Raw genomic sequence first — 23,414 nt, 5'->3', positions numbered from 1 at the left:
ATATTCTATCTATCTAATGATTGTGGTTTTGTGCCACTAGCCTGGTCTAGGTCAGGATGTGTGAAGACTTTTTCTGTTCAAGAGAACCAGAGCAACCTGCCATTCCCAGAGAGAGCGCTTGGAGGAGGAGGTAAAGTGACATTTACTTAAGCATAATTGCTCAGGTCAGGTTGCTTGCATACCTCTGTCTCCTTAGGACATCCATACCAACCAACATCTCATAATTAATCCTTCAGTATGTAAAACATCTACGTGGAACCCTCATCTATTCTCTCAATGAACAGTTATCTTTCCTATTTATTTGATTCACCACAAATGGAAGAGGGATAAGGTTCTCAGACAGGCTGGAGAGATTGCTTACTAGTTTAGGAGCCTGATTACAAAGTCTAAGGACCCAAGTTAAATTGCCCAGTACCCATGTAAGCCAGATGTACAAGGTGGCATATGCATATGGAGTTTGTTTGCAGTGGCTAGAGGCCCTGGCACACCCATTCTCTCCCCCTATCTCTCTCAAATAAACAAAATATTAAGAAAAAAGATTCCCAGAACAAGTGTGCGCTTTAATTATAGTCCTATACTCCACCCACAAACATTTGAGCCAGATGTTGTTGGTTATTGAGTGTTTGGTGTCAATATTTCATTAAGGATGGGACCAGAGTATTACAGTGAGATACCAATTTCAAGCTATAGAAATATAAAGCAGGATGGTTGGAGAACTACTATTATGTTTGCTACTGTCCAAAATCACTGAATTGTTCATTCAACCATATAACATGTTATTTATTATGAAGTTATTCTGAAGTTGGTTGTAAAATATGTACTATCTCATTTTACCTGTGGGGAATCCTAGCTACAGACATCAATTTCTTCAGTGTTCACAGTATGTGAACTCAGATACCCACAGAGAAACTCATGTGTTTTCTTTTATAACAAAGTGTGAAAGAAACTTCAATAGTACAATTAGCAGATAAGAAAAGGGAATGGAAGAAAACTACTTTATAGAAACTTCACCTAGACTCATGATATGTTAACTCTTCCTAACAAAAACTGACTCACATTATGTTTGTCAATTATATACTTTGAACACTATAATTTCCCTCTGATTTATTGCATTCTGCCTTAAATCATAGGGAATTTTGTAAATGTATCTTTGAGTATTTTCTGGGTGATTACAATTTTTGCACTATACACTTTATCTACCATTGCAAACTTATGAATTCAACAATATATCAATGTTGAAGGTATTCTAATATAAATCACTATGATTATCAAGCTAAACATAGCATAATTAAAACAACTTTATTATGTCTAGGTTGGAAACAGTGAGTGACTATACTTCTATTTTTTAATTATTTTATTTATTTATTTGAAAGTGACAGACAAAAAAAGAAAGAGGCAGATATATATATATATATATATATGTATATATATATATATATATGTATGTATATATGGAGAGAGAAAGAGAGAGAGAGAGAGAGAGAGAGAGAGAGAGAGGGAGAATGGGCTCGCCAGGGCCTTCAGCCACTGCAAAGGAACTCCAGATGTGTGCGCCCCCTTGTGCATCTGGCTAACGTGGGTCCTGGGGAATTGAGCCTCAAACCAGGGTCCTTAGGCTTCACTGGCAAGCGCTTAGCCGCTAAGCCATCTCTCTAGTCCTGATTATATTTCTTTAAAGTCATAAAATTATTTAAGTGATCAGTTTTACAGGTAAAATGATGTGCTGTCTAGGATTGTCTTAACATAAAGCAAGAGGAGAGAAGTCAGTCATCAGTGAGCTATGTTATGATTACACAAGGGCTTATGATTCTATTATCTAGCTATTATCTAGTTTTGTACACTTGAATTTTTATAATGAATGATCAGTACCTGTAGTAACATTAAAGATCATTTTTCCTTTCTCACTCTAGATAGCAAAATGCTGGTAATTATGTTTGGGTATGTATTTTTTTTTCTCTAGAAAAATACCAAACATAGTTTTAGTATTTAATTTTATTTTTCTCCTTCAGAGTCTTAAACCATACCATACCTACATTATCTTTATAATTAAATTTCTTATAAGTTAAACTGGTAGTCACTGAACCATGAACTCCTTCTGAGGTCTGCACAGAGAAAAAAATGATGTTTTCATCAGCACAGAAGTTGGAGTGCCTGAAGGGTTTCATTTTCAGCTTCAAACTCTTCCACTCTCGAAGGTTTAAGAGTGATGGTGTTGAGTTTTCAGAATGTGTTGTTCTTGAGGTCACAATCAATACATTCTTCACTGGGAATATATTGCTATCTTCTGATCTGGTCCAAATACCAGGTTCCATTTCTCTTAAGTGGAAGATGGCAGGCGCCTGAGGCCAATCTTTCCCAGAGATTAATTCGTGGTGCCCACATCTTGTAGGAGCATCCAAATATGCCATCCACAATGTGCTGGTGGTCACTGATTGATGGTCATCTGCACAAGAAGGTGAATCATGGCACTTCTGTATTTGTAGGTTGAAGGCATATAAACACATCCTCTTACCATGCTCTCCCAGTCCACTGTGGTCAGAACTCAGTGGGGAAGGTGATTCGTCTGGAGATAAACCCCACCCCAATTCCTCTTTGCAATTTGATCAAACATGGCCTCTAAGTCTAGCTCCATGGTTTCTTGTCACTGGATATTAAGGTTGTCAAAGAGAACAGCTTTGATATGATGTTGAAGAATGTCAGTTAGCGTTTCCAAGTGCAGTTTGTTCCCAGAGTTCTTATAACCAATTCTTTCAAAATAGGCTTCAAGATCCATGGTTTCCTAAAGATAAGGAAAACAAAAGCATGAACTATTATGGCACTTGCACTTGGATTTCTTAGTATAGGCCATTTGTAGCTATAACTTATCTAAGATACAATTAAAAACATAAATACAAATATTGGCTTTAAATATCTGTGATAATAAATACGTTAAACTGCTTTATGGGCTACCTGAACATGCATGCTTTCACGTAACCATTTCATTGAACCTAGAAGAAATGCAGTATTATTTCTTCTGTCTTTCAAGTAGCAGACATTGGAAATTTCAATTCAATGACAAACCAAAAGCCAAGACTATAGGTTTAGATGTGGCTTTCTTGGTTTGAATGAAAAGGAACTTTCACCTGGTGTCCATCAACACACGCTTCTAAATCATTTCTGAAAGAGATAGGAGCATTATTAGATTTATTTATTAGTATTATTAGGAGCACATGGCACTCATAGTGCCTGACCCATTCAATTTAGCTACACCTCACCTTACATAAAATGTTCCACTTAATGCCTAATGAGTGGTTGATACATTCAACAATTTACTGGATGCTCACTAAGTATTTGCCACTAATGTAGTTCTCTTTGTCTTCCCAAAGCCATCATTTCAGTGGTCATCAGAATGGGTCAAGCAGTGTACGAGGTACACAGATAAATCATGTGCCTGTGGGACTGCCATAGCGTGCTGCAGGGAACCCAAGCAAAGGAGCCTGAGCCAGAGTGAGACCCAACCTCGAAAAACCAGAAAAAAAAATAATAAATAAAAATCTCTGAATGAAGTCAGTTTTTGTTAGGGTCCTTGCTAACAGTATTGCAGCCAAGTATTCTTGGATTTAACATGTTTAAATTCTATATTGATAAAGCCTTAGCTTTCAGGATAAAATGTTGAAAGTATTTGCCAGCAAAAGAGTTAAGGGGAAGTACTGTGAGCATTGCAGGCTGGTGGACAGCATCTCCGTGTAGACATAGGTCCCATCCTTTCAACATGACCATCAACATGAGGGAGGCAGAGAGGCATACGGAGCGATCCCATCAAGGCCTCTAGAAAGACACTGTGCACCTCTTTCAATTAGTCTAATATAGGTTAATTGTTAGCTTTAATTCCAAAGTCTTGGGATAATTTCTTCCTGATACAAATTATAGAAATGGTAGGGAAGATAATTTTAGGAAAAAAAATGATTTTTCTTGAAAAAAAAATAGTGTATTTGAAGACCATAAATTACAAGTACTCCCAAATGATGAAACGGGAATTGACACAGCAGTTAGGTGATCATCTAATTTTTCTAGGGGGATGTGTAAAAAGGATAAAAATGGGAGGTGTTAATACCACCAAGGCCTCTTAAGTCTGGAAGTTCCATAAGCCACCAGGAGGAGTGTGAGAAGCAGTCAAGATGATTAATTACCATGGAAACAGCCAGAAGGGGTGAATCTTGCCCTGTGTCTTTGATACAGATTCATTCCAAACAAAGCAATGGCCAGTAATTAGTGCTAGCACCTGAGGTACTGACCCGGAAAAACAAAGTAATGCGTGATGGCACCAGAAAAGAATATATATATGTAAACATATCTATATACATACACACCTTGTTCACATATATTCTTCAAAGGAGCTTTGTATATTAGAACATGTAAAATGGGATCCAATTAAAGAACTAAAAAATATGGTTATGAAGCTACATACTTGAGGAAGATTTCAGAGCAGAAAGTAAAGCAAGGACAGAGACACAGCACCTGCGTGATCAGTGACAGGCAGGGAGCTATAGTGAGAGCACCGTGTCACATCGCTCACGTAGACAGCCAGCTGGAGGCTCACGGTGAAGAATCATGTAGAGATGGTGCCATGCTGCGCATCACCTAGGGAGTCACCATACAGAAGGTTTAAGATAAGCCACCTAGTTCTTCTGAAGGGGAGTACTTTTTAAATGTAAAAGAAACTTGTTGTAAGATTAAGGAAATGTATTCCTCAAATAAAATAAAACAGAAAACAAATTGGATAAGCCAGATAGATAAAGTCCTGGGAAAGTCTGAGCCTGTAAGCTTGATATCAGAATATTTTTTAAATTATTGCAATTAAAAATCACACAGAAAGTAATAGAATATTAAAAAGAATATATCGAGCTAGCAATAGAATATTCCACAGAAATACTCATGTGAAATATCCAAAGGTGTATATGTTTCTGCAAAGTTTTAGAAAAACGTTATACCCAAACTATCATACTGTTAGTATCTCATAGAGTAAAGAAAGAAGACACACAAAATAAACAGGGGCCAGGCATGGTGATGTACAACTTTAATCCCAACACTCAGGAGGAAGAGGTAGGAGGATCACTGTGGGTTCGAGGTCACCCTGAGACTAAATAGTGAATTCCCGGTCAACCTCGAAAACTAATAAAGTAAAATCAAACAAAACAAAACAAGAGAGAGAAGTGTGACATAGGATGCCTGCGAGTCTTGGCTTCTGCCACACAGAATGAAGCCAAGCAAGCTTGGAGAGGAGGAGCATCATGGGTACTGGGACTTAATGGACCCATAATCTGAAGATCCAGGAAGACCAGATTCGCCCTGGTTCAGAGTTGCCAGCAGTGGAATATGACCAGCTGCACTTGGGGCTTGGGGATGACTCAGCTCTTAGACACTCTTGCTTGCAAAGGCTGCAGGCCCAGGTTCAGGGCCACAGCCATGCATGTAAACCTGGACAGGTGTTAATTTGCAGTGGCAAGAGATCCTGGCATACACACAAGTGCACACGTACACACACACCCACACACAAATAAATAATTATTCTTTATTAAATCCAAACTTGGGGCTAGAAAGATGGCTTGACAGTTAAGGCATTTGCCTGCAAAGCCAAAGGACACTGGCTTGATTCCCCAGGACCCATATAAGTCAGATGCACAAGGTGGTGCATGCACCTGGAGTTCATTTGCAGTGGCTGGAGGCCCTGGCAAGCCCATTCTCTCTTTCTCTCTCTCTGCCTCTTTCTCTCAAGTAAATAAATTAAAAAAAAATTAAACAAGGACATTCAAATGTTGAAAAGTTTTTTTGAACCTGAGAGATTCAAGAATCAAATCCAGAGCCTTTCAGTCAGTGGGACTGGGGCTGGAGAGAAGTTTTATAGAAATTTGGTTGGGTGTGGTAGTGTGTACGCCCTGAATCCCAGCACTCGGGAGGCTGAGGAAGCAGGAGCACCATGAGGTCAAGGCCAGCCTGGGGTACAAGAAGAAGTGACGGGGAACAGAGTCGAGTGTGTGGAAAGCGAGGCAGTGAGAGGGGAGGCCTAGGAAAGGGCAGCAGCTGTTTCAGAAGAAATCCAGGCAGTGTGTTGCTGTGGGCATCCTGCCAGAGCCTGGAGCAAAGTCTCGCACACAGCTCCTGGATTCTTTGCCTAGGCTGGTAGCTTACTGTCATATAGAGTCATGCACCATGGTCAGGGGTGATGCCGTAAACTCACAGAAAGCCACAGTTGATTTTTGTCATTAAGGGTCCCTGGAGGAATCTCCTTCCAGGATGAGAAAGTTTCCCCCAGTAGTCTTTGTAGATATTACAGATATGCAATCCAACCATGCAGGACTGAGAAGGGATTTCAGATCAGCTACCTTAAGTGGAGCAGAACCAACTTACTTCTTGCAGGATTAACTGTGATCTTTGGGAGAGTGGATGGTAGATGTTATTGTTAAAAGTACTCCAAGTAGAAATCCATCCAAGGATTTCCCTGAACACAGCTGTTACCACTGATCCTCACAAGACCTTTTTAAAGAATTTTTTAAAAACATTATTTACTTATTTATGAGAGAGGTGGGGGGTGGGGATCGGTGTGCCAGGGCCTCCAGCCACTATAAATGTACACTTTAAATGAACTCCAGATGCATGTGTCCCCTTGTCATCTAGCTTACATGGGTCTTGGGAATCAAACCTGGGTTCTTTGGTTGTGCAAGCAAATGGCTTAACCACTAAACCATTTCTCAAACCCTACAACAACAAGACTTTTAAGTAGGCTCCACTTACTGGGTTATCAGGGTCTGCAATCAGCAGGCAGGCTGAATGCTGTTTTCTCTCTTTCCAAGTCTTCAGGATTCTAAAATTGCTGTAGGATTTATCTCTGTTCCATGCTCTGCTTAGAATCAACCCAGAGGTCTTCATAAATGTAGTTGTGGGGACTCAGGTTGCTGGTGGATTTCTTTTTTATTAAAAAAAAAAAGTGGAATTTAGCCAGGCATGGTAGCACATGCCTTTAATCCCAGAACTTGGGAGATAGGAGGATCACTGTGAGTTTGAGACCACCCTGAGACTACATAATGAATTCCAGGTCAGCTAGAGTGAAATGCTTCCTTGAAAAACAAAAACAAAAACAAAACAAAACAAAAGGCATGGGGGCGTGTCTTCATATTTCATATCATTCTTGCTGCCTGGGAGCCAGAGGCCAAACTTTCTCATTTTTCCATGGGTGACCTGGAGGGTTGGAGCAGATCTAGGAACTAAACAGAGGCAAAAGAAGAACTAAATATGATCCTCTTGCCTCAGCCCCCCAAGTGCTGCAATTATGGGCATGAACCATAACGTCTGGCCAGACAGAGAGCTTTAGCCCCATTCCCAGTTTTTGTGAGCTCTGTTCAATGGTTCTTTACCACCTCTTACTTTCACTTTTCTTTCCTTCGTTGCTGACTTCAGGTGATTCTGAAGATCAACATGAAACATTCATCCCTGATAGCAGATGAAACACCTGACAGGTGTTTGGGGAAAGAAAGTGAGGGTGCCAGAAAAGAGGTGAGTTGGTGTCTAGACCCCCTTTCTACTTCTCTGGGGGCCTGCGGAGCATAATCTGGAGGGGCTGCATGGGAGAGTCGGCACTGTTCCCAGAACCTGAGCTACAGCCTCTGGTGCAAACCAACGATGACGACCTGCTTGTTATGACAGGGTCTTTATCTCGAGGACAAAACATTCCTTTATTATATTTTTTCCTGGCCAAGTTTTCCCCCCAACCTTTCATTCCTAAAATCAGTAGGAATAAAAGATCTCAGGACTGTGGAGTGACAGCAAGAGTCTGAGTCTAAGAAAGGCAACAGTAAGAAAGCCAGAGGGGCGCTGGTGGAAGCAGACTGCTGCTCCTGAATACGCCATCCTCTCCCGTTCACCTCTCTGCCTAAGGGCAGTATGCCATGTCTGAAATCGTCTACATGTGTGGTAGGATCATGTTGTGTCTCATATGGTTTTGTTCAGCTCATTGTTTAAAATATTTCATTATTAGTTTATGTGGGAGAGAAAGAGAGAGGAATAGGCAGGAGAAGAGAGAGAGAGAGCACACCAGGGCCTCCAGCTACCGTAAACCAGCTCCAGACTCATGCGCCCCCCCACTTTGTGCATCCGGCTTATGTGGGTCCTGGGGAATCAAACTTGAGTTCTTTGGCTTTGTAAGCAAGAGCATTAACCACTAAGCCATCTCTCCAGCCCCATCTTTTTTTTTTTTTTTTTTGATTACCTATAATGACATTGCTCTCTGATGCTTGTTAGGTCTTAGCTATTTCTCTCTGCTATGTTATGTAAGTTGTCTTCACGACACTTGATGCCTTACGTCAGCCCTTTGGCACTACTGTTCTATTACGTCTCTCTGTTTCCCTGCTGCATAGCCTGGGACTCTTTACATGAAGGACTCCATTGGCTTGTGCTTGGGTGAGGCAGATAATATTCAAATGAAGGTCCCTGGGATAGCACCTCAGCCTCAGTTGGGCTGTACCAAGTGGGGTTGTATGAGGCATACTCATAACAGCCACCAAAGGTGGTCCAAGGTATTACTCATGACCTCTTTGTGGATTCCCAAACTGCCTTTATACCCCTAGTCCATCCTTTTTACTTGAATGAGGTATTTTATCTCCTTCCCCTGAAAAACTTCCCCTCACCAATATTGCCCAACTATTACATCACTACATCAAATAACTCATGTTGAAAAGTAATATTTTCTCTTAATAAATTAATTACTTTATTCCATTCCTGTTTTATTGTTCACAATTTTCTGATGACTACAGGTTGTAGAGGGGGGAAAAAAAACATTTGAAAACAAGTCTATATTTTAAATTATATCCTTGATACAGGTTCCACAAACAGAAAATTTGAGTCACAGATAAGCAACAAATCAGATTCTGAGGCACAAGCTATGCTCTTAGATGGTGTGAATTTCATGTCTTATCAAAATTCAATCAAGGATGAATCAGAAAAAATAATAGTGGACTCAGAATTTCAAGCTCAAGGGAAATAAAGCAAGATGGAAGAGGGTTTTGAATAAATCCTCACCTACTACCAAGATCATTACTGGCATTGTTCATTCATCCTTGGAACCTATATCCAATGAGAGTTTATTCTAGATCTGACATTGAATTATATAGGTAATAACCCTCATTACCTCTGAAGAATTAGGGACACGGATTTATCCCATAAAATACCTGGTAGCCACTGTGTTTGAACTAAGATGAGCATCATCATGTATTTTCTCCTGTAGAAAAATGTGGAAAGAAGAGATTATCACTTGAAGATAAGAGAGAGGACATTGGGGAATTTAAATTTAACTCTTTTCCCTGTTTAACTTCATATTTTTAGTCTATCAAGTAAATGAGAATAGGTGTCTCAGCAAAAGAACACAGAAAATGCATTTGATGCCTATAGCATGACGGCATTAGAATAAGGACTAAGCAGGGGATCTGACTTGTACACAGTCTAAAGGTATTGGAGCTTGGGCTTTTAATGAGGAAGAATCGGGACATTTCCTCTAAGATGGGGGAGGGAGCGCACAGAAAGCAAAAGTGATTGCTGAACAAGAAGATTCCCTGGCAACAACCTTCGTTTCTCTGTCTTGGCCAAATGTCAATTTGGCCCCCTCTCAATTATCTTTGGTGTAGAAAGATTCCAGATATGTAAAAGGGAAGGCAAAATATCAGATAATCATGTCTCTGTCTCTCTATAGAGTAGAGGGAGTTGAAAGTGGAACCAGGCCCCCTGGGCATCAGGAAATCCAAATGAGGCAAGTAATGTCAAAACCCTCTGATAGTTGAATTATCAGGATGAGAACATGGAATTGACCAGGAGGGGGCTGGAGAGATGGCTTAGCAGTTAAGGCATTTGCCTGCAAAGCCAAAGAATACCAGTTCGATTCTCCAGGGCCCAGATGCACAAGGTAGCACATGCATTTGGAATTTGTTTGCAGTGGCTGGAGTCCCTGGCATGCCCATTCTCTCTCTCTATTTCTAATAAGTAATAGTATAATATAATATAATATAATATAAATAATAATAAATTACAAAAAATAAAAGAATTGACCAGGAGGTGAAAGGTAGTGGAGTTTAAAGGTGCCTGTAGAATTTCTGACTGTGGGTGACTGTGAGAAGATGCTATTGGAGGAAGTTTTATTAGAAGAAAAGCTGGCTTGGAGAACTGGGTTTTAGGCATGACCGTGTGGATACGCTTGGCTTTAGATATCTGGCAGGCATTTGTAAGTCATAAATTAGGGGGCTGGAGAGATGCTCAGCTGGTAAGTGCTTACAATACAGTTGTGAGGACCTGATTACAGCACACAAACACCCATATAGAAGCAGGACACAGTGAGATGGGCCTGTAATGCCAGCATGGGTGGGGTGAAGGGACTGACAGGATGATCCCGGGGCTTGCTTGTTGGCCAGGCAATCGGGTTGAGTAAGTGAGCTCCAGGCTCAGTGAGAGGCCTTGCCTCATAAACTAAGGTGGAGAGTTGTGGAAGAAGGCACCCAGCATTGACCTCTGGCCTCTACGTGCCCATGCCTGTGTGTTCACATACACAAGCCGCCACAAAATAAGTTATGCATCAGAATTAGGGATAAATTCAAAGCTTGGGATATAGATTTGACGTTCATCTTTTTCAAAGTCATTGTTTAAGTTGTGGGAGAGAGTGACATGGTGAGATTGCACATCAAGAACAGGAGGGGAAAGGGGCTTCTAGAAATAGTCGTCTGGTGGGAATTTGTGAGTGATGGACCCAATGGCACAAAACTAGGGTTGCACCATCTGCATGTCATTGTCAACATTACAATGAGCTAGATATTTTATTCTCCTTGGTCCACCATGATGGAAAATGATAACATCTGAGTCTTAGTATACTCCACATGCTTAACTCGGTACCAAATACCCATGCAAAGTTATGTACCATTTCACAAAATGATACTAACCTTATATTAATCTTAGTAATTTTAGGGTTCAGTGATATTTTTAGAAAAAAAATTCCCTGTGCATATAGAAAATTAAATAGTGACAGAAATTTGGTACTATGTCAAAATTCAAATGGTCCCTCTCCCAAACATGACTTAGAGAAAAACAAAGATATGTTCAAGCATAAAATGTGTATTAGAGTTGGAGAACACTTTGGGTTTGGCTATAGCCAGCTGCAAAGCAGTGGGGAGAAGGAGAAAGGGATGTACTTGACTCCCCAGCCTTGCTCATTACAAGATCACTGGTGTCCTAGCCTGTGCTGAACACATGCCCTTCTTTGTAGATGTTTTTAACCCTTGACTATATTGACACTGTGGCTTGGATAATTCATCCGGAGTAGAGCACCTGTACATTGTAGGATGATGTGATCAGACCTGACATCTACTCTGTATACCAGCCACACATGCTTCTCCCTGTGACCTGTGACAAATGAAAATGTCTGACTGTATTACTAATGTCCCCTTGGAGACTAAATTGACCTCTTGTGAGGACCACAGCCTTAGAGCTGACTTTCATGGTGAGCTGACATCAGACTCTTTGTGAAAGAAAGAACCAAGGGCAACTGCATTGACTCATGTTATGGGGAAGATTAAACAACAGACAGTGACGGCTCCCAGGAGTTTCCAAAGTCACCTCACGGAGAAGGCAAGGAGGAAGAAGAGCCAGGACGGCTGGAAAGGACGAGGATCTATTGAGCCTTGGGCCATCACTCATCCTACAGAGATTGTAGCTTAATCATGCGAGGGTTTCCTGCAACACAGTTTCATACAATGCTGTCTTGTGTGTGGTAGATGGACTGGGTTTCCTTGTTACACTCTTGGCTTCCCCTGGGAGAACTGGTGGAAATTTCTTGCCTTTATGTGGGTGGCTCCTTCATGTAGCACACCCATGAAAACTAAAAAAAGGGAATTGAGTATATATACCAGAGTTGTCCCATTATGATCCCAGCTCTGCCCTCCTTCCTGCGTCCTTCCCACCCTTAGTTTTTCACTTGCCTAGTACATAACGCTTGAAGGTTATATTAGCACTTCCCTCACTGTTTTTTTCTTAAACACTCCTCCTCATAGCAGGGTCCGTAAATCTTCCTGAGACGTTCGTTAGTTCTTTGTCCTCTTGTAAGGGCGAAGTGAGTTGCTGTGGGCAAGGCAGGCGCAGGAGTGCTGACAGTCCACAGGGGAACGGTTCTGCCCCTGGCAGCTGCAGTCATTGTACACTTGTAATAGCTATAAAACTTTAGCAAAAATACCTAGAAACCTCAAACGATTTCTTATAGTTCATCACTACTCAGTGTTATTACATGAATTCCATCTTCCCTAAACTCACACGCTGATAGCTAGAGCACCAAAATCCAACGAAGTGGAAGTGTCTTTAAAAGTAGGTAATGATGGGCTGGGGAAGTGGCTTAGTGGCTAATGTATTTGCCCGCAAAGGCTAATGACCCTGGTTTGATTCCCCAGGACTCATGTAAGCCAGCTGCACAACGGGGTGCATGAGTTTGGAATTTGTTTGCAGTGGCTGGAGGCTCTGGTTTGCCCATTCTCTTTATCTGCCTCTCTCTTTCTGTCTTTCTCTCTCTCTCTCTCCCAAAAACCAATAAATAAAATATATTTTTTAAAAGTGGGTAATGGGTAGGAGTTAGAAGAGTATGTATTAGGAAAAAATATTCCTAGTTCCTTAAAGACTGCTGGCAGAACTATGAACAAATTTCTGCAGAAGTTTCAGACAATGGAGTAGCGGCAAGGTATACAAGGTGGCCAGGAACTTAGCTGAACTGTATTTAAGAGAACTGTGCAAGGGAAAGCTAGTGGGAGATGAGCTTAGATAGTTACTAGACAAAGGCTATCAGCCTGTCCATATTTAAAATGAGGAAAATGGCCGGGCATGATGGCGCACACCTTTAAATCCAGTACTCGGGAGGCAGAAGTAGGAGGATCATCATGAGTTGGAGGCCACCTGGTGACTACACAGTGAATTCCAGGTCAGCCTGAGCTAGAGTGAGACCCTACCTCAAAAAACCAAATACTACTACTAATAATAATAAAATGAGGAAAATGTATTGTCTGTAGAGAACATTCATAGTATGCCTAGATTACTGTGTGATAAAGAAAATATGAGTGTTGCTCATAGAGGCAATCAACCACCTCAGCAGGATTATTGTCAGCTTGGACTGCAGGGTGAGGGACAGGGCAAAATGACGCGAGTCTCTCTGATTCCTGGGATGTCTACAGGATGGACCTAGAGAGTTGAGGTGGGATTGGAGTACTGGAAGGGATTAGAGCTCTATAACAATGCAGAAGATACTTACACCTATGAACCCTAACTTCAGGTCCTTGTCCAAGTCATTGAGGATGAAAACAGACTCAGAGAAGTGTACAACGTGAATTGTGAGATTTGTTTTAGGGAGGGTTAGGATTAGGAGGGGAAGAAAAGCAGGAAAGCCCAAGTGGACAGAAATTGATCCCTAACCCTTCCCAGTCCTTAGAGAGAGGGGTCAGAGGATAAAAGGCTCACAAACACATTTCAGGCCCCTTTATATGAATCACACATCCAATTAGAATGAGCTTCATTATCAGGTTCAAGTGTGTGAGGGAGAGAACTGATTGGTTGTTGGACCAAAGAGAAACACCAATTCAGGGAGTCCTCTCTCCTCCACTCCCACCACCACCCTTTACAGGGGCCAAGCCAACAAAAAGTTCATGGAGAAGCAGGAAGCTTGCTAGATTTGATGCTTGTAGCCATCTTGGATGAGACTGAGTCAGACTCAAGTTCTAGAGTTACCAGAGCAGACAAGGTGGCATTCGTGTTTGCATAAGGCAGTCTAGCTAACTATCAGAGAAAAAGGCTGCCTTGCTCCTAATCTGTATCATAGTCACCTGGCTACGCCCGTCAAGTCCTAAAGGTAATTCAGTGATCAATAAGGCTATTGTTGATGCCAGGAGCCAAAGGGCTCAAACTGGGAGGGCAGAGCTGCTTCCTTCTTGGGTCTAGCGTGGGATTTCTTCCTCTATGGTCCCAGACTCACCACCTTTTTGCTACTTCAGGATGAAGGGGTGGGACTGTTGTCCTGGTGGGTCCAGAGGTAGAGATGCCACCACAGTGAGTGTGGAGGGAGGCGTGTGGAGGCAGGAGAGCCGTTCTTAAGGCCTAAGAGGTAGAGGGGTCTGTGTTGGCTTTCAGGCTTTCTGGGGACGCCTATCTTTTTTCTCATTCCTCTCTTTTGGAATGAGCATGTCCAATGTTTCATTGCTGTCTGTAGGAAGCAAATTACACATCTAGCTTTATTAATTTATATATGGAGTGGAATTTTACCTTGGAATGAATCCTATCTGACTTACATGGTTTTTAGATGACGCTTTAGAATTAGTTTTTTTTTAAATTTTTAAAAATTTTTTTTGTTCATTTTTTATTTATCTATTTGAGAGCGACAGACACAGAGAGAAAGGCAGAGATTGAGAGAGAGAGGTAATGGGCACACCAGGACCTCCAGCCCATGCAAATGAACTCCAGACACGTGCGTCCCCTTGTGTATCTGGCTAACGTGGGTCCTGGAGAATCGAGCCTCGAACCGGGGTCCTTAGGCTTCACAGGCAAGCGCTTCACCACTATGCCATCTCTCCAGCCCTAGACTTAGTTTTGATCTTGGAATGAGTTTAAACTTTTATGTTGAAACTATCAGAATGGAATAAATGCATTTTTTTTTGGACAAAAACCATGAATTTTGGGAGCCAGAGGGCTAAATTATGTGGCCCCCAGTCCACATCCTAACCAATTCTACCTCAAAATGTGATGGTTTGTAGACATAGATAAAATTAGGTGACATTTATGATGTTAACAAGATATTAATCAAATATGACTCTTGTTCTTAGAGGAAGAGACCGGGACACAGACAACAAACAGATTGATAAAGATAGGCTAAGGGCACATTGAGAAAGTGGCCTTCAGCAAGCCAAATGAAAAAGACCTTGGTAAAAATCAAGCCTGGATGTTGGATTTCCAGACTAGTGAAATGTGTTGTAATAAACTTATTTCCTTTTTAAAACACCATCCAGTGTGTGGTATTTGGCTGTATAAGATGAATATAATCACTTAGAAAATGTGACATGACACCATCATTTAAAACAGGACAGTATTGTGGGTGATCAGAGCCATGTTGCTAAGGGCAGAGAACAAGGCTTGTCCTGAATCCTGGGCCTTGTACTGTCACTTGGATGCTGATGTCTAACTATTCATGACAGTAGTCAGTTGATTGTTATTTGATCTTTGCTCCTGTCTCAAAAGAGGCTCAGGGCTCCTCTGAGTGGCCTCCAACTTTTATACTGTCATCTTGAAGCTGTTGTCCTTAGGGAACGGCATTCCAGAAATCTGTCACTGGAAAACTGCGTTGTCTCACACTTGTGAAACTACAAAGACCTTTGAATGATTTTTCCCTCAAACCACATTGGACAGCTACTCTGACTAACTTCTGAAGCCTTACCATTTACAGGTATGGCAAGAGTGAGGGTGAAAACACCTCTGAGATTGCTTTGGGATGCTATAGACTCTTTTATAAGTCCATAGTCATACATTTTAGCATCTGATTTTTGAGAAGGCTTTTGATCGTGGTGGCATGGGCACTTCATTGTGTGATGAGAAATGCAAGGATTCCGATGTATCTCATACTACTGTGTCTTATGTATAAGGATATAGCCTTTCATTTTCTATGAGGGAAAGATAAAATCTAAAGGTTTAAAAAGCAAGACAAGGGCTGGAGAGATGGCTTAGCGGTTAAGCGCTTGCCTGTGAAGCCTAAGGACCCCGGTTTGAGGCTCGGTTCCCCAGGTCCCACGTTAGCCAGATGCACAAGGGGGCGCACGCGTCTGGAGTTCGTTTGCAGAGGCTGGAAGCCCTGGCGCGCCCATTCTCTCTCTCCCTCTATCTGTCTTTCTCTCTGTGTCTGTCGCTCTCAAATAAATAAATAAAAAAAACAAACAAAAAAAATTTAAAAAAAAAAAAAAAAAAGCAAGACAAGCACTGAGCATATTTGATTTCCAGGTAAAGAAACGCACACAGGGCCAGAGAGATGGCTTATCTGTTAATGCACTTGCCTACAAAGCTTAAGGGTCCAGGTTCAATTCCCCAGTACTCATGTAAGCCAGATGTACATGCTGGCACATTCATCTGGAGTTCATTTGCAGTGGCTGGAGGCCCTGGAGCAACCATTCTCTTTCTTGCTCTCTCCATCTTCCGCTGTCTCTCAAATAAACAAAAATAAATAAAATATATTTAATAAGAAACTCACACAGGTGAAAGATTTACCAAGTGGCTCTGAGGAGGAAGAAAAATATAGAGCTTTTATGACTAGGAAAGGAGAGTTTGGTGTTTAATATGAAATATGTTTTGACCCTCTCTAGCTGACTGGAGTTAAATAACTTCAGTTTGAATTGTATCAATTTAGGAAGATTCCTCCATTTATTTTTCAAGAAAGTCTTTAGCTAGTTGCATCTTGGTGCTCATTTAGCTAAGTTATATTCAACCTTGATTAGAGTTCACAATTGTTTATTAATGTACAGGGTGTGTTTAAACATATATTTATCACTTGTTTTGGGTAAGTTAATTATAGGATTTTTGCATACATCACCACAATTCTATTCTAGGACATTTTCATCTCCCCAGAAGAAACTCCCCTTTCTGATCCCCAGTCACTTGCAGCCACAAACCCACTTTATCTCATATAGGTGTAGCTTCTCTAAGCATTTCAGACCAATGGAATTATCATTACCTTTTGTGTTTAGTATCACTTAGTATGATGTTCTGAAGTCCATCCATGGTGAACCTAGAGCACACCATTCCTTTCAATTAAGAAATCAATCATAGGCCGGGCGTGGTGGTGCAAGCCTTTAATCCTAGCACTCGGGAGGCAGAGGTAGGAGGATCGCCGTGAGTTCAAGGCCACCCTGAGACTACAGAGTTAATTCCAGGTCAGCCTGGACCAGAGTGAGACCCTACCTCAAAAAAAAAAAAAAAAAAAGAAAGAAATCAATCATAATCCGGACATGGTGTGATGCACGCCTTTAATCCCAGTACTCAGGTGGCAGAGGTAGGAGGATTGCTATTGAGTTCGAGTGTCACACTGAGACTCCATAGTGAATTCCAGGTCAGCCTGGGCTAGAGTGAGACCCTACTTCAAAAAAGAAAAAAACCCTCCCCCAAAAGAAATCAATCATCATATGAGTTGTCCATATTTACTAGTGTCATTATCAAACCAAAATGCATTATTCTAATCCTTTTTGTCAGAGTGTTGGTTGCGTGGTTAATGTTCAGTAAATGCCTGATTCTATACACACTCCCACCCTGCCCTCAAGAGACCAGCTCTGTAAGTAACAACACAATTCTGGGAGCTAATGAAGGCACAGCTATAAATTCAACATAAATGAACCTCCTTTCGGCAGCCCTGTCCTCAGAATTAGTGGTTACATACTAAATGTGTTCACAGAGATTGTTACAAACCCTCTCCCTGGCTTAGATAGATTAAGAACAAATGCCAATATTTGGCTTTACTATGAGGACTAAAGGAACTGAAATGTGCACTCTTTTCTACCCCAACTTTTCTAGATTCATCTGAAGAACTGGTTTCTACTGTCTTGGTCTTGAGGTCCTGAAATGATACCACATTTCCTCATCTCTAGGGGACCACCAAAAATAAAGGCAGCCCTTAGAATAAACACAAAGAATTGAGAGGTACCTCAATTCTGTGGCTAGATTGTTAAAAATCCTTCTTTATTTAGATTTCATTCAGTAAAAATTAACATTGTATGCCAGTGATAAATTCCAATGTGATAACAGTATTGTGTCTCTGAATCACTTTTGACATATTTGGGTTACCCCTTCACCCCACTGTGCAGTAGAAATCTTTAAAGAAAAGCAATTGAATTGGGTTCCAGAGGACGTCTCTGATATATTGTTACACAGCTGTTTACTTCCCTATAATCTTATTTTTTCATTACTTTGGGATGTTCTTTTCAAGATTACTAGAAATAACTTGACATTGCTAAAGAGTACCAGAGGCAAATAGCCAATCTAGTAAAGAAATGAAGGTGGCAAAGTTTCATTGACCAAAATATGTTCTATCCTTCCTTCCCACTCAACAGAGTGTTCTTTTCTACCGTTCCCTGTTGTTAGACCCAGAAGGTCTCCACGTCTGGACTCTGACTGCTATGTCCCTGTAACTCTCTGTTTCCCAAGAGTGACCCAAACACCCCTCCCAACTGTCACTCTCCTGGAATAGTCCAAACCACCTGTCTGATTATCACCTCCCTGAAGTTGCCCAAGCCCTGAAGCAAGGTGAGTCACCTTGCAATCAAAGAATTCCAGTGATCCCAATTCCCTGTGAGTATTCCTTAGTCTATAAGGAAAGTTGCTCCTGACCTGCCTGGCCAGAGCCCTTCTCAGGATTTCCAAAGCCTATCTCTGAGGTTGAGTATCATCTTTCCTGCTTTTTCATAACACCTGTGATATTGTAGGTGACTCAGGAGAAAGCTAGCTTCTATTAGGCAGTCTCAGGAACAGAAGCCCAATGAGAAAACAAAGGTGTCACCCTCCTTATATCAATTCAGCATTTTAAACTATACCCCTGCCTTCAATCCATAAATTTTAAATCTGAGTTATACATACATAATGATTGAGAGTCTCAGACATACCCATGATATAAATCTTGGGATATCTGATACCAACATTTCATCAAGGGTGAAACTGGAAGATGACATTGGGACCAAGATTCCAAATTAAAAGAGTACCAAAGGGAAAAAATGGGAAACTTATTAACTTCCATCTATTACCTAAAATTACTGACATTGCTCATTCACCTAAATAGCAAGTATGTGTTGGGCTGGAGAGATGCCATAGTGGTTAAGGCACTTGCCTGCAAAGCAAAAGGACCCAGGTTTGATTCCCCCAGGACCCATGTAAGCCAGATGCACAAGGTGACACATGTGTCTGGAGTTTGTGTGTATCAGCTAAAGACCCTGTTGTGTTCATCCTTTCTCTATCCGCCTTTGCTCTCCCTCTCCCTCTCTTTGCAATAAATCAACTAAATTAAAAATGTAAATCAGTGCTTTAATTCATCTTGTGTTAGTCAACAATCTTTAGTAGACATTGTTGACAATATGTATTTCTATAATTTATAGTATTGATTAATTTTATATATAAATTACTTAATCATGGATGTAGACAACTTTAAATATGAATGCTATTGCTACTAAGTTTAGAAACATCATATGTGAAGTATTATGGCTACAAGACAACCCTGGGAGAAATGATTATCTGTAACCTGCCATTTGTCCTTATCACACACACTATGTAGTGATGTCATTTCATTTGAAAAATTATTAGATTATTAATAACCAATACCATATCTCATTCTTTGTTTCATTCCTCCATAAGCCATACAAGTGGTATTTTGTGGTCATAGAATTCAGTTTGTTGGGTGAATTTAATGGAAATAATTCCTGAACTATATTCTTCATCCAACTACTATTAAAAGCATTTTTTGAATTCAGTAATTAAGATATATTGAAAGCTTTTGTGTCATAAATCATTATAGTTCCCAAAAAAACCACAACATCATAAAAAACACTTGTGTTATGATTTAATATGAAACTAAGTGTTATTATATTTCTTTAAAAGTAGTTTAATTACACCAGAGAAGGGTCAAACGAGAACAAAGAATAATGACATATGTGTAAAGATGTCACAGTGACATCCATTTCTTTGTATGTTAGCTGAAAAAATAAGTTAAAAAGTTAAAACACAGCATACGATTACAGAAACTGCTAGTGTCACAGATGAAACAATTAATGTGTAGGGTGTTCTGAAAACAATGTTGGGGGTGTGATAGGACATCAGTTTATCATCGGTAAGCTGGGTAATTATTACAGAGGATATCTTATTATATTCTCTACTTTCTTACATATTCAAAATTTTATAATAAAAGAATAGGTACTTACAGTATCATTAAAGAATATGTTTGTTTCTTATCTTAAAGACTAAAACACTGAGCACCAAATTTGCTGACAAACTTTCTCTCCAAAGAGATGCTAAATGCGTTTTCAGTACTATGCCTCTGTCTATCTCATCCATAGTCTTAAACTTCACAAGCTCTACGTTGTCTTTATAATTGAATTTCCTATACCTGAGTGTAGTGCCCACTGAACGGTGAACCTGTTCTGGGGTCTGCTAGGAACAAAATAATTTTCTTGCGCTGGGGAGATTGCTCAATGGTCTAAGTCAACCCTGGTTCGATTCCCCAGTACATATATAAGGCCAGATGCACAAAGTGGTACATGCGTCTGGAGTTCATTTGCTGGAGGCCCTGATGTGCTCATTCTCTCTGTCTGTCTTCTCTCGATCTCTGTCTGCTTGTGAATAAATAAATAAACATTTTTCAATGATTTGTTTATAAATACAGATGCTAGAGATGACTGGAAGTATGTATTCACAGACCCAGATCCCTCAGTTGTTAGATCTGAAAGTAAAGAAGTTGAGTTGTTGGGATTTCTTGTTTTCAAAAAAGAGGTGCTTATCAGTTCTTTGCTTTGATATACACTGCTCTCGTTTTACTTGGTCCAAGTATTGGGTTCTTTATTCTTCAGAAAACAGAAAATGGAAGGCATCCGAGGCTGATCCTATCCAAAAATGAACTCCAGAGGGTCCTAAAGCTGGCAGGGACATTGCTACGCAGCATCAACAGCATGGTCCTTGCTACTGATGGTCACCAGAAGCAGGAGATGAATCCATGGCACTACTGTACTACTGGTTGGAGGGACATACGCCCATCCTCACCACTGTGTGGTCTCAAAACTTACATGGTCAAAATTCAGCAGCAAAAGGCTGGAGAGATGGCTTAGAGGTTAAGCACTTGCCTGTGAAGCCTAAGGACCCAAGTTTGAGGCTCGATTCTCCAGGACCCACGTTAGCCAGATGCACAAGGGGGTGCATGAATCTGGAGTTCGTTTGCAGTGGCTGGAAGCCCTGGCACACCCATTCTCTCTCTCTCTCTCTGCCTCTTTCTCTCTGTCTGTTGCTCTCAAATAAATAAATAAAAATAAACAAAAAAATTAATAAAAAAATTCAGCAGAGAAAAGTACATGATCTATAGACACTATCCACCATGTTTTGTGATTAAAGTTGATAAAATATGATTTGCAAGCCCAGCTTCATGGCTTTCTTACAATATATGTCAAGGTTTATGAAGGGAATTATTATATATGATGTTTAAGAATGCCAGTTAATGTTTTTATGTCCATTTTTTTCCCTAGAGTTCTTATAACCAGTAGTTCAAACATATGCTTCAATAACATGGTCCCCTGAGGCAAGGAAAATAAACAAACATTATTACTACATTTGCATTCAAATTTCTTAGTATAGGCTAGCTTATAATAGCAGTGCATTTTAAATACATAAATACGAACTTGATTTAAATATCTGTAGTAACAATTTGCATCATGAATAGCTTTATATGCATATTTCACTTTTCAGGGTCAGTCAACCTGGAAAGAAACTATAATAGTTTCTTTTATGTCAGAAATGACAACTTAGATTGAGGGATGAGCCAAATATTAAGATGTAGTTTCACATGTGGTTTTCCTGGTGATTAATGAAAAAGAAATTCCAATTATGGACCATTAAAATACATCTCCAAATGCTTCCTGATAAACTCAGGAGAATTATGCAGTAAATTACATGGCACTTATGGCCCCTGACAGCCTCAGTGTTGCCTTTCTGGCTAAATCTTACTTTATATAAATAGTCCCATTCAAAGTTTAATATTTACTCACATGTTAGTTGAATGATTGGTATCTTCAAAAATAGTTGAATATTCATGAACTATTGGTTCCTGATGTAATGCTGACTTGATTTCTAAAACCATATCTTTTAGAGGGCTGTAGAATAGCATAGATTAACTGAGTAAACAAATAAAACATGAGCTGGGCGTGGTGGCGCACACCTTTAATCCCAGCACTTGGGAGGCAAAGGTAGGAAGATTGCCGTGAATTCAAGGCCACCCAGAGACTACATACATAGAGAATTCCAGGTCAGCCTGAGCTATAGTGAGGCCCTATCTCAAAAAACAACAACAACAACAACAACAAAATGAAATTGTTACAAGTGTCCTATAGAAAATGAAAGCAAATGAGGCAGAAAATTCACAGGGAGAGTTTCCATGTCAAATGATCTTATTAAGAAGGCCTCACTGTGACTAAAGAGGCTAGACAATGAGCGTTGGGGACAAATGCAGGGAAGTTTGTTGCTGGCAGAAGAACAGAAAGGCAAAAGGCTCCATGCTGGAAGTGGCCTGAGTGTCAGGTAGCACCCAGGAAACTAGGGTAGCCGGCTGAGTGAGAAGAGTGGGTTGAGATTAGGTTGAACCCAGAATCTGCACTGATTATATGCAGAATAAAATGGACAGGTGATTCAAAGTGTTTTTATGACAAGATATTCGATTACAACTTAGACCATCACTTTCTTTCTATTAAGAAATTAATTTGTGTTTATTTTGAAATGCTATAGTTGGTTTCAAAGTTGACTGCACCATCCCTTCTCAGTATTTCTCCACTGACATCTCTTCTATTCTTTCTCCTATCAGTGTTACCTTTTTTCAAAAAAATTAAATGCTACATTGGAATTGGAAACATGTCAATTCTAATCAACTTAGTTTTTGCCTTGCTATGAGCAACATATAACCAAATCATAATTGGGTATTCTGTAAACAATATATATAATTCTATATTACTAAAGCTGGGATTGAAAGTAAAATGCTAAAAACATGCAAATTGCCAAGTAAAGAGATGAGTGATCTATATTATCTCTGTGAGTGACAGGTGGCGTCCTTTCAGCCGGATCATCAATGTAAAATAAGAAATACAGGAGGAATAGTGAACGCTGGGCGTGCGTTCAGAAGCTACAGAGAGGCTCTGCATACCTATCTTAGCAAATTGGACACAGGTTGATTGCCAGATTTAATTCAGAATTCTTAAGATGTTTCTTGTCCAGATAGAAACCTTAAAATTATAATAATTGGAAAACAAAACAAAACACATGACTCGCCCTAAATACCAAATAGTACTTTTGTGGGCCAGAAATTATTAAGTATTCCTAATGTAATGAAAAGGGGACTTTACAAAACAGTACCAGACGAACATCTGAGTTGCTCAGGGAAGGTGTGGGTAATGGTGAAGTGAGGAGTCTAGTGGGCTCTAAGTCTGGAGGTCTGGGAAGCACCAGGAGGTGGCACAGAAGAAGCCAACCAGACAATGAATTCCATGGGAATACCAAGAAGACACAAACCCAGGTATATTGCTAGCATTTATATCATGACATGGCACACACAACAAAGATCCATTTGTGGAGGTAACTTAGTGGTCTTGCCTTGGATGGCAGTTATATTT

The 23,414-nt window shown here is 40.3% G+C and overlaps 1 long non-coding RNA gene across 1 annotated transcript; it reads left to right on the top strand.

Moving 5' to 3' along the window:
* The first annotated feature begins 60 nt into the window (after positions 1 to 60).
* On the top strand, positions 61 to 20,811 carry LOC123453774. The gene is made up of 3 exons (XR_006632969.1): positions 61 to 130; positions 7,435 to 7,530; positions 20,619 to 20,811. It is a non-coding gene; the product is annotated as an uncharacterized LOC123453774 (long non-coding RNA).
* The last annotated feature ends 2,603 nt before the right edge of the window (positions 20,812 to 23,414 follow it).

Source organism: Jaculus jaculus, chromosome 12 (assembly GCF_020740685.1).
Source record: "Jaculus jaculus isolate mJacJac1 chromosome 12, mJacJac1.mat.Y.cur, whole genome shotgun sequence".
NCBI lineage: Eukaryota > Metazoa > Chordata > Mammalia > Rodentia > Dipodidae > Jaculus > Jaculus jaculus.
The sequence above is the reverse complement of the archived record's forward strand: the minus strand, read 5'-3'. Positions and strand labels throughout refer to the sequence as shown.